This window comes from Bos mutus, chromosome 6, assembly GCF_027580195.1.
Source record: "Bos mutus isolate GX-2022 chromosome 6, NWIPB_WYAK_1.1, whole genome shotgun sequence".
NCBI classification, from domain to species: Eukaryota; Metazoa; Chordata; class Mammalia; order Artiodactyla; family Bovidae; genus Bos; species Bos mutus.
Genome location: NC_091622.1, coordinates 88,997,543 through 89,009,575, shown reverse-complemented (window position 1 = coordinate 89,009,575; position 12,033 = coordinate 88,997,543).

Here is a 12,033-nt window from a genome sequence, read left to right as displayed (position 1 = left end):
TTGGCTAAAGTTGGCTTAAAGCTCAACATTCAGAAAACGAAGATCATGGCATCTGGTCTCATCACTTCATGGGAAATAGATGGGGAAACAGTGGAAACAGTGTCAGACTTTATTTTGGGGGTTTCCAAATCACTGCAGATGGTGACTGCAGCCATGAAATTAAAAGACGCTTACTCCTTGGAAGGAAAGTTATGACCAACCTAGATAGCATATTCAAAAGCAGAGACATTACTTTGCCAACAAAGGTCCGTCTAGTCAAGGCTATGGTTTTTCCTGTGGTCATGTATGGATGTGAGAATTGGACTGTGAAGAAGGCTGAGCACCAAGAATTGATGCTTTTGAACTGTGGTGTTGGAGAAGCCTCTTGAGAGTCCCTTGGACTGCAAGGAGATCCAACCAGTCCATTCTAAAGGAGGTCAGTCCTGGGTGTTCTTTGGAAGGAATGATGCTAAAGCTGAAACTCCAATACTTTGGCCACCTCATGCGAAGCGTTGACTCACTGGAAAAGACTCTGATGCTGGGAGGGATTGGGGGCAGGAGGAGAAGGGGATGACAGAGGATGAGATGGCTGGATGGCATCACTGACTCAATGGACATGAGTCTGGGTGGACTCTGGGAGTTGGTGATGGACAGGGAGGCCTGGCGTGCTGCAATTCATGGGATCACAAAGAGTCGGACAGGACTGAGTGACTGAACTGAACTGAACCGTTTAATGAGATATTTATGGATTTAATTGACCAAGTAGGCACTCTCTCTGTTTAAAGAATATGTTTCAGAACTGACTTAAAAAGTAAATGATCAGTCCCAGCTCGTTTTGTTGTTCTATGAGAAGTATCATTAGATATCAGAAGTCAAAAGGTAAGAAAAGAATGCTATAGTTAACTCATTTTATAAGCCCCGTTACATTAGTTACAGAATTTTCTTATCCTTGGGAAAATTGGTAAAATGGCAAAAACCGGGTATTGATGCCCTCTATATCAGACACGACTGAGTGACTCACTTTCATATCTCTGTAATATCACTTTCTCTGTATATCGTCAGTATTCCTTCCAGCCTTCAAAGCCTTCCTTCTGTCATTTTAATCCTCACAGGATCACTCTAACTTTTCAGCTAGGATCATCATCATCAGTAACTTTTCACATTCTGCAGTTTTCCTTCACAGTCCTCTCAATAAACTATCTCTCCTGGAGGGGCACACTTCCCTGCTAAGATTGCTGCAATTCATGGGGTCGCAAAGAGTCGGGCATGACTGAGTGACTGAACTGAACTGAACTGAAAGGGTTGATATTAATAATGGGAAGAACATTTATGGTTTAGGAGATCAAGATGCTGAGGAACTGTTCAAGATGTAAAGAAATTAAAGAAAACTGACACCTAAATGCAATATGTGATCCTGATTGAATTTTGAACCAAAAAGAGTTTAGCATGAGATTATCACTAGGAGAGTTGATAAAATTTGAATATGGAATGAATATTAGACAATAGTATATCAAGGTTAAATTTTCTGATTTTGATAACCTGACTCTGTGTAAGAAAATATCCTTATTCTTAGGAAATAAACACTAATATATTTAGAGGCAGAGTTCTAGATATCTGGAACTTGGCCCAAATTGTGCAGAGAGAGAAGGAAGGAATAGGATGAAATGTTCAGAGGTTAACTCTTGATTGAATAATTATTGGCAAATTAGTGGTATTAAAATAATATTAAATTGATTGGTGTTAAGATGTATTTTTCATCATTCTAGAACTTAAAAAATAATTTCTGCAAATTGTATCAAAAGCAAAATTTATATATCCTTCTGGCTAGCATGTTCAGTCTTGTCTGACTCTTTGAGACCCCATGAATAGTAGCTCACCAGGCTCCTTGGTCCATGGAATTTTCCAGGCAAAAATACCAGAGTGGGTTACCATTTCCTACTCCAGGGGATCTTTACAACCCAGGGATCCAACCTGTGTCTCTTTCATCTCCTGTATTGGCAGGCAGATTCTTTACCACTGTGCCACCTGGGAACCCCTTATACTAATATACACTTAAGTTCAGTTTAATTCAGTCACTCAGTCATGTCTGACTATTTGCAATCCCATGGACTGCAGCACTCCAGGCTTTCCTGTCCATCACCAACTCCCAGAGCTTACCTCAACTCATGTCCATTGAGTTAGTGATGCTGTCCAACCATCTCATCTCTGTTGTACCATTCTCCTCCTGCCTTCAATCTTTCTCAGCATCAGGCTATTTTCTAATGAGCCAGCTCTTCACATCAGGTGGCCAAAGTATTGGAGCTTCAGCATCAGTCCTTCCAATGAATATTGAGAACTGATTTCCTTCAGGATTGACAGGTTTGATCTTGCTGTTCAAGGGTCTCTCAAGAGTCTTCTCCAACGCCACAGTTCAAAAGAATCAATTCTTTGGTGCTCAGCTTTCCTTATGGTCCAACTCTCACATCCATACATGACTACTGGAAAAACCATAGCTTTGACTATTTGGCCCTTAACTTTGTTCAAATAATTTCACTTTGGTGTGTTTATTCTAGAAAATAATCATGGAGAGGCACATGGTTATGGTATAGAGATATTCATCTCAATTTTGTACAAATTTGGAAAATTAGAAACAATTTACACATTCAGTAATGTAGCTTTGTTTTGAGATTATGCAGTCATTAAAATACTAGCCCTAATAATATTTGCATGAGTGCTGAGTTGCTCAGTCAGGTTCAACTCTTTGCAACCCCATCGACCATTGTCCACCAGGTTCCTCTGTCCATGGGATTTTCCGGGCAAGAAGGGTTACTGCTACTGCTAAGTCACTTCAGTTGTGTCCGACTCTGTGCGACCCCATAGACAGCAGCCCACCAGGCTCTGCCATCCCTGGGATTCTCCAGGCAAGAACACTGGAGTGGGTAGCCGCATGTAAAATTGCCATGTTAAATATTAAAAACATGAAGCAAAATGTTACACACAGAATTACTCCATTGCTGTGCATATGCTCCCAATCCCATTCACATAAAAGACTGTAAAACGATAAATCAAAATGTGGTAATTTAAGAAATAGGAAAACGGAGTAACTTTAAACCTATTTTTACTTAATAACACTTTAAAATTTTGTTAAAAACAAACATGTTATTTTGTAATTAAAAGCTACAAAAAAATTTGCTGCAAGTATAGGTTACATATTTTAAGTAAGACATACATATGCATAAATTTTAATACAGTTTCTATTCTTTTCACGCACACCTGCACATACTATAACTTCTTTCCAATGACACAAAATTCTGCTGCTGAAGCTGATGAGTGACATTTACAGCATGATCCCTAAACTCTTCTTTTAATGGAATATACATCCTGGTTGGAAGGAAAGTTATGACCAACCTAGATAGCATATTCAAAAGCAGAGACATTACTTTGCCAACAAAGGTCTATCTAGTCAAGGCTATGGTTTTTCCAGTGGTCATGTATGGATGTGAGAGTTGGACTGTGAAGAAAGCTGAGAGCTGAAGAATTGATGCTTTTGAACTGTGGTGCTGGAGAAGACTCTTGAAAGTCCCTTGGGCTGCAAAGAAACCCAACCAGTCCATCCTAAAGGAGATCAGTCCTGGGTGTTCATTGGATGGACTGATGTTGAGGCTGAAACTCCAATACTTTGGCCACCTGATGCGAAGAGCTGACTCATTGGAAAAGACTCTGATGCTGGGAAAGATTGAGGGCTTGAGGAAAAGGGGATGACAGAGGATGAGATGGTTGGATGGCATCATCAACTCGATGGACATCGGCTTGGGTAGACTCCGGGAGTTGGTGATGGACAAGGAGACCTGGCGTGCTGTGGTTCATGGGGTTGCAAAGAGTTGGACACGACTGAGCGACTGAACTGACTAACTGACATCCAGGTTTTGGAGGAGCTCATCTAAAGGACATAAGCACCAGTGGATACTAGAGCTGGACCAGGGCAACTGGAGGTCCCTCAGCTCCTCCCCTGTCCTGGGAATGTATGTTCTGCCAGCCATTCCCACAGTGGGAGCCATTTTCAAGGATGCAGCCTTGAGAAAACAGTGTGTTACTGACACCATCTGGAAGGTATATGTGGCTGAATTACATTTTGTTGTTGTTCAGTTGCTCAGTCATGTCCAACTCTTTGTGATCCCATGGACTGCAGCACTCCAGGCCTTCCTGTCCTTCACCATCTCCCAGAGCTTGCTCAAATTCATGTCCATTGAGTCAGTGATACCATCCAACCATCTCATCCTCTATTGTCTCCTCCTCCTCCTGCCTTCAATTTTTCCTAGCATCAGGGTCTTTTCTAATGAGTAGGCTCCTCGAATCAGTTGTCTGATGTATTAGAGCTTCAGCTTCAGCATCAGTCCTTCTAATGAATATTCAGGATTGATTTCCTTTAAGATTGACTGGTTTGATCTCCTTGCTGTCCAAGGGACTCTCAAGAGTCTTCTCCAACACCACAGTTCAAAAGCATTAATTCTTCGGCCCTCAGCCTCCTGCATACATGACTACTGGAAAAAACCATAGCTTTGACTAGATGAACCTTTGTTGGCAAAGTAACGTCTCTGCTTTTTAATACTCCATTAAGGGCTTAATATAAAGTTTCAAGAATCTGTTGGGTGGTGTTGGCAATTTAGTCATCTCACCATCGCCCAAGACCTTGTAGATAAGTTCCCTTGCTTATTCATTCTGCCAGCTACCAATCTGGAGCGTGCTGCCTGTTTATTTGGTTTCTTCTTGCCCTCCTTGAATGGGGGCTGGGTTGTGACCCAACACCAGGAAATTCTGCTACCATTGTAGCAAACAGATCTGTGTCTGCTATAGGGGCATAGCCTGTTGGATTTGTTGCCTAATGAAAGTATCAAGCCTGAGATTGCCCATTCTGATAAGAAAAAAATATTTATTAAAATCTGTGTACAAGGCACACTTCTTTTATTATATGCTAAAATTTCCTGTTGTCATTATCAAGGACTTTCAAAGAAATTTCATTCTCTTGTGATTTGATTTCCAAGATTAGTTTCTTACAAGTTTTTTAGGACCTAAATTTTAGATAGTATAGGCTAGAATTCAGAAATCATTTCTGTGGTTTTTAAATAAATATTTTCTTTGTCATTCAACTCTGGATGTATTATTTGTAGTTTTATATGCATATTGCTAAAGACTATTTATTTAATGTGTGTGTGTGTGTGTGTGTGTGTCTAAAGAGGAAGGCACAATGTCTGTACCATTTTTTTGGGAATTTTTTTCAATCTAGACTGATCCCAGTGAGGAGTCATTAGTTATATTATCATATTAGTAATAAATATTGAACTTTTCTACCAAGTACCACAGAACAACAAAGAGCTGGAAAACAGGTATATATTAAGCATACGAACTACTGAATATTGGGTCCCATGCTATGGAATAGTACAATGAAGACTGTGAACTGTTGGAGATTCTAAAGCACAAATTAAAAAGGCAGAAACAATGCTGCAATGTGACACTTTACTTCAACTACCAGTCCTCATTAGGATTCCCAGTCTTGTCAAGGAGAGCAAATTTTTACCTCTGAGAAGTGAAGTGAAGTCACTAAGTCATGTCCAACTCTTTGCAACCCCATGGACTGTAGCCCACCATGCTCCTCCCTCCATGGGATTCTCCAGGCAAGAGTACTGGTGTGGGTTGCCATTTTCTTCTCCAGGGGATCTTCCTGACCCAGGGATTGAACCCGGGTCTCCCACATTCCAAGATTCCAGGCAGACGCTTTAACCTCTGAGCCACCAGGGAAGCTCTCTGAGAATACCACTATAATTGTTGACTTCCACTAACCTGAAACCTCCTACTCCTGATTTCTAAATTATGTGACATGACCGACAGGTCAGGAGCCATCACGTACACTGAGGGAATCAATTCTCAGTATAGCTGCTGTGTATATTCTCCAGTTCAACTTTCTGTTCTGTGGTCCAACCCATGTTTTATAAAGAAGCCCTACCCAGTGATAAGGGTATTATTTATATTTCCCCAGCGAGATTCTGCCTCTGTAATCTAAACTTCATCTTGTGTAAGCATATGACTCACAGGCATTGGTTCTTTTCCTGAAACCCGGGATGAGAGCCAACTCTCAGTTACCTGTGGTATAAATGCCAGAGATGACTGAAGAACTGAAAGTCATTGGTGAGTCCCAACTTCCAATTTAACCAATAATGTTAACCTCCTCCATGGCCTTAAGCTTTCTTTAACTATTGATTCTAATTAACACAGAAAAGGCCAAAGAGAAAAACTTGCAATCAAAGGGTATACAATTACTGAATGATTGAGAGCTTGTCATTTCCATTCTCTGACACAGTCAAAATTCTAGGTAAGTATTTTCTACCGTCAGCCACCACCAACTCCTTTATCCAGAGCAATCTGACTTCATCCACTTCATCAACCACTAAAAACACTCTCAAAATCCATGATATTCAGAAGTCAAAACCAGTAACATTTTTACTCTCCTTCAGTTTCTTTTTTCCAAGTTTCTAGTGTACTGGACAGTGTTGACTATTACTGCCAATCTTAGATTTTTTTTCTCCTGATTTTCAATGCCACTGCACTCTCCTGGTTATACCCATCAGCAAGTCCTGTTGAAATGAGGTTCATTCTAAATACAGCCCAAGCTCAACCACTTCTCATGACCTCCACCACTATCATCTTTGTCCTTGCCATGTTATTATTTAAGTAGGAATAAAATAAGCCCCTACCTTGTCTTCCAGGCTTTTTTTGCCCCTCTTTATTCTGTTTTCTCCAAAGCAGATAGACTAGTCTTTTTGAAATACATATTTTTTGATTGAAGTGTGTATATATAGATATACATACTTATGTATAGGAATATCTGAATTACTTTGTGTGTATATATATAGAGAGAGATAGATATAGATATATCTGGATTACTTTCTGTATTTATATGTATACATAGATATATGTATAGGTATATCTGAATTGCTGTGCTGTATAGCAGACAATAACCATGACCTTATAAATTAAATATATATAAAAACTACATATATTCTTTTCATTTTGTTTTTCATTATGGATTATTACAGGATGTTGAGTATAGTTCCCTGTGCTAAATTGTAGGACCTTGTTATCCATTCTATATATAGTAGTTTCCATCCGCCGATCCTAAACTCCCGGTACAAATCCCCTTTATCCTCCATACCCCTTGGCAAGTGCACATCTGTTTTCTGTGTCTGTGGGTCTGTTTCATAGATAAGTTCATTTGTGCCGTACTTTAAATTCCACATGTAAGTGATATCATATGATATTTGTCTTTCTCTTTCTGATTTACTTAGCTTAGTATGACAATCTCTAGGCTCATCCATGCAGCTGCATATGACATTATGAAATTCAAATTTCATCACCACTCTATTCCCAACCCTTTGATGGCTTGTTGCCTTTTTAACAAAAGGTGAACACCTTATCCAAAGCCTATACTTCCCAAATTTTCTGCCCTCACCTGCTTCTCTGACTTCTCTCTTGCTGCTGTCCACGGAGCATGCTCTAGCCATGCTGATCCTACTGTCTTTTGAATATTAGAGTCCTTGTATGTTCTGCTCCAGATCCAGAATACTTTGGCTCCACAAGTTTGTAGCACTATTTGCTCCCCACCCCCACATATCTATGCTCATATATTACTTCCATATGGATGCCTCTGTGGCCACCCTAGCATGCACACATGTGACCACCCTAACTAAATCAGCCCTGACACCGAAGTATATTATGTATTACTAACTTATTTTATCCCTATCCACAAGACCTTGGGTCAGTTACTCTGCCTCATTTCCTTCATCTGAGGAATGAATCTTATAAAAGTAGTTACATAGCTTATAGACTTGTTATAAGGATTTAATGAGTTATTACTTTTTAAAAGCTTTCCAGTAAATGATAAGCCTTATATAAATGTTTGATACTATTATTGTTATTAATATTTATTTATCTTCTTCTTTTCCCACTAGAAATGCAAATTCCAGGAATAATCTGTCTTGTTCATCCCTCACTGTTGAGATGTAGAACTGTGAGACATATACTAAGCCTTCAATAAGTAATTTTTGAATGAATGAATGAAACATTTAACCACTCCTTTTACCTTCCCTGTCTCCTCTTTTTTGTGTGTGTGTGTGACAATTTCTTTGGTGAAGGTATTCCCTTTGTGTCAATCATTGGTTTTCTTGGCATTTTTCCTCTACCCTCACTCTTTGAAGTATTGAACTTGAAATGTTTCTCTGACACCAGCTATAGTCTCTGTGATGGGAGTTCCCACCATCACATCTTTAACTCACACCACACACCCAAGTTCCACATTAGGGAGGCAGCTCTAAGTAGATGGAAATTTGGGGATCAGGAGACCTGAAATAACATTTAAGTTCTGAGACTTTACTTGTTTTGTGACTCAGAGAAAACCACAACCTTTCCAGAAACTATATTCTCATGTAAGTAACAATTATTAATCTTCTCCTTCTGTCTTAGAGAATGCATTTAAACAAAGAGTTAATAGATGTGAAAGTGTTCTTTAAATTGGAAAATAGTATATATAATTTTGAGGTATTGTCAAATACCTTGAACATGCTATTTCTATAAGTATATCCTGTTGTTATCTTGCATTCAACATATTTATACTAAATTAACTTCTTTTTTCCAAAGCTGAATTCTTTCTAACTTCAGTTTCTCTTATTTCGCATATCCAATCGCTAACCACTTCTGGTTTTCTCTCTGTAATGTGTCTGAAATTTTCCTCCTGCTCTCTGTTATGTCAGATGTAACCACAGTTGTAGCTTTCTTTAATTTATATCTAGGTAATTACACCACTCATCTAGCTAGGTATTCTGTCTTCTTTTTTTAATCAATTAGACTGATTTTCTCAATCAGTCTTCTTAAATAAGAACCCTTAAATTTTCTCAAAACACTAATCATATTCAGTTTATATTAACACACTGCCACAAATTTAGTGGCTTAAGCCAATAGATCTCATTGTCTTACAGTCCTATCGATCAGAAGTACAATGTAGGTTTCCTTGGGCTAAAAGTAAGGTGTTGACATTGGGTAAATATTAAGGTGTTGGTAAGGCTAGATTCTTTTCTGAAGGCTCTCTGGGAGAATCCATTTTCTTGTCTTCTCAAGCTTTTATAGGCCACCTACATTTCTTGGTTTATGATAACTTTCTTTGTCTCAAAGTCTTTAACTTTGGGTCAAGTCCTTCTCAGACTACAGCTCTCTGACCACAGCTGGGAACAGCTCCCTGCTTTTAAAGGCTCATGTGATTAGACTGAGTCCACTGGGCTCGTCAGAATCATCTCCCCAAATTAAGGTCTGTAAACTTAATCATATCTGCAGTGCCCCTTCTGTTACGTAAGGGACTATATCACAGGTTCCAGGAATTAGGACAAAGACATCTTTGGGGCATAGGGAGTGTGGTGGGTATTATTCAGCTTATGATGCCATTTTAATGGCATGTGTCCCATGATCAAGAACTTTAAATGATTACTTATTAATCATTAATCATTAATGTGAAGTTTATCTTCTAAGTATGATTTTGAAGATCCTTCAAACTAAATTCTAACTTATTCCCAAATAGATATCTGACACTATTGTCAGGGTGGTTTCCCTTACATATCTTTAACGTGCCATGGTTTTCTTGATTATTCTTCCATTTGAAATGTCCTACAGTCCCTCCTTTGCTTATCAAAGTCCTGTCAAGCTTCCAAGTCCAGTTAAAGTCCCAATTCCTCAGTAAAAGCTTCCCCATTGGCATGACCTTTCTCTAAATGGCTTGATATAATACTATTTAGTAACTATGGCGGACTTCTGTTGTTTGCCTGTTCAGAATTTGCTTATTCTTCCTCTAGTAATAGCTCTCTGATTTTCCTCTGCAGGGAAAAGATTCTCCCATTAGGTACAAACTCTATGGCTTTTCAAATGTATTAGTGGCCAAGGCAAGAGGTGAGGTCATGATCCCAGTTAAGTAATCAGATCCTGCCTTCCTTGACCACTTGCACCCAAGAACAAAAACAGTTGGAATTCACACCTTTTAGAAGCAGTACACTGCCAACTAAAGTACTAGAACTTCCTTGATTCTTTGGCTTTTAATTCTATCAAACCCCATATATCCTTCCCCAAAATTTATTCTTGGTTAAGCCAGAGACAATTTCAGTCTTTTTTCCCTAAAAGCCAAAGAACTGTAACTACTAACGCCTTGCATTATTCTTTATATGTCATGATAACTTCAAATTCCTCTTCTAAGTTTCTTAAAATCTACAGTACATTTAATACTTCTTTTGAATACTCTACAGTTCTTATATATTACTAGATACTAAAAAAAAGATTTTCTATAAGTATTGATTGATTCATAAAGTATTAATTTTTATCATTTTTCCAGAACATGAATTATTCCTGATGACAAGTTGAGGGCCAAGAATATGATGTATTTCCCTGGTATCAACCCTGCTATCCAGAGAAAAAGACTAAACAGAAAACCATTACTCCTTTCTGACAGATGGGCTGGAAAAATCACCTTTCCACTGATATTTTTATATGCGTGCCTACTGAATCACCTCAGTCCTTTCTGATTCTTTGCAACCCCATGGACTGTAGCCTGCCAGGTTCCACTGTCCATGGGATTCTCCAGGCAAGAATACTGGAGTGAGTTGCCATACCCTTCTCCAGGGGGTCTTCTGGACCCAGGGATCTAACCTGCATCTTCTGTGGCTCCTGCATTTCTTGTAGATTCTTTACCACTGAGCCACTGGGGAAACTAATAATTTATTCATAATTCCTATATTTCCAATGAGTACAACCATGCCCTTATCCAAAGCTTTGTCACATGGCCTCCATTTAGCATTTGTTGGATCTATTAACAACTTCCTGACTCAGGAATTGAACCCAGGTCTCCTGCATTGCAGGTTGACTCTTTACCAACTGAGCCACCAGGGAAGACCTGTTAATAACACCTGCATTAAAGTACTTGGCTGTGCCTATTTTCTTAGTAGGCACAAGGCTCTGCAGGCTCATATGAAATTTTTGGAAGACTTTTCCTAAATATTTCTCTAAATTTAAATAAACTGAATATCCTTCCTTTGTTTGGCTCTGTATGTTGGGTATTTACCATTAGCTGACCAGACAGGATATTTTTAAAGGATCCGTATTTTATGTCTCCTTCTTAATGAATTCATGTTGGACCCTAATGAACAAAACAACGTCTTGCGACCATTTGAGGAGAACTATGTTCTAGAATTGACCAAAGTCAAAACCTTTGCCTACAGTTTCCTATTTTTTAAAAAAAATTGTGATATTCTATCAAAGTCTAGTCTTCTGGGAGATTTTTCCTTCTGCATAATGCCTTCAAAATGGCCAGTTCTGCAGTTTTTCCATTGTTGTACAAATTTGAGGGTAATCCTCTCTGAAACCACTTAAAAGTGAACCATTCATCACCTTCCAGAAAAGACACCAGATTTTTGACCTGAGGTACAAAAAGGATGGAGTTGAATTTAATCAAACAGGAACATGGTAGAAGAAAAAACAATAAGGGACTGTTGGTCATTGAACATGTTACCATTTTATGTCCAGTAGATATCCATTGGTAGTTGTATAATGAAGTTTAGAAATCAGGGGAAATATCTAGTCAAGGAATAGTCTGTATACAAATGGCAATTAAGGGCACAAGGCTATATGAAATAAAGTAGGGATTGTATATATAGAGAAAACTCGAGGACGGCATGGCAACCCACTCCAGTGTTCTTGCCTGGAGAATCTCATAGAGGAGACTGACAGGCTTCCATCCATAGGGTCACAAAGAGTTAGACATGACTGAAGTGATTTAGCATGTATGCATATAGAGGAAAAAGTCCCAAAATTAAAAGCTTGGGTGGACTCCAGCATTTACAGATCAGTGGTGGAAGACAGAAGATATTAGGGAAGATTAAGGATGAGACTGAAAACAGGTTGACAACCAGATGAGGAGGGCACCTTGGAAGCTGAATGGGAGAAGTGTTTCAAGGAGTTCTTTTCCTTACTTAACCCTGTGGGTTCTCAGAC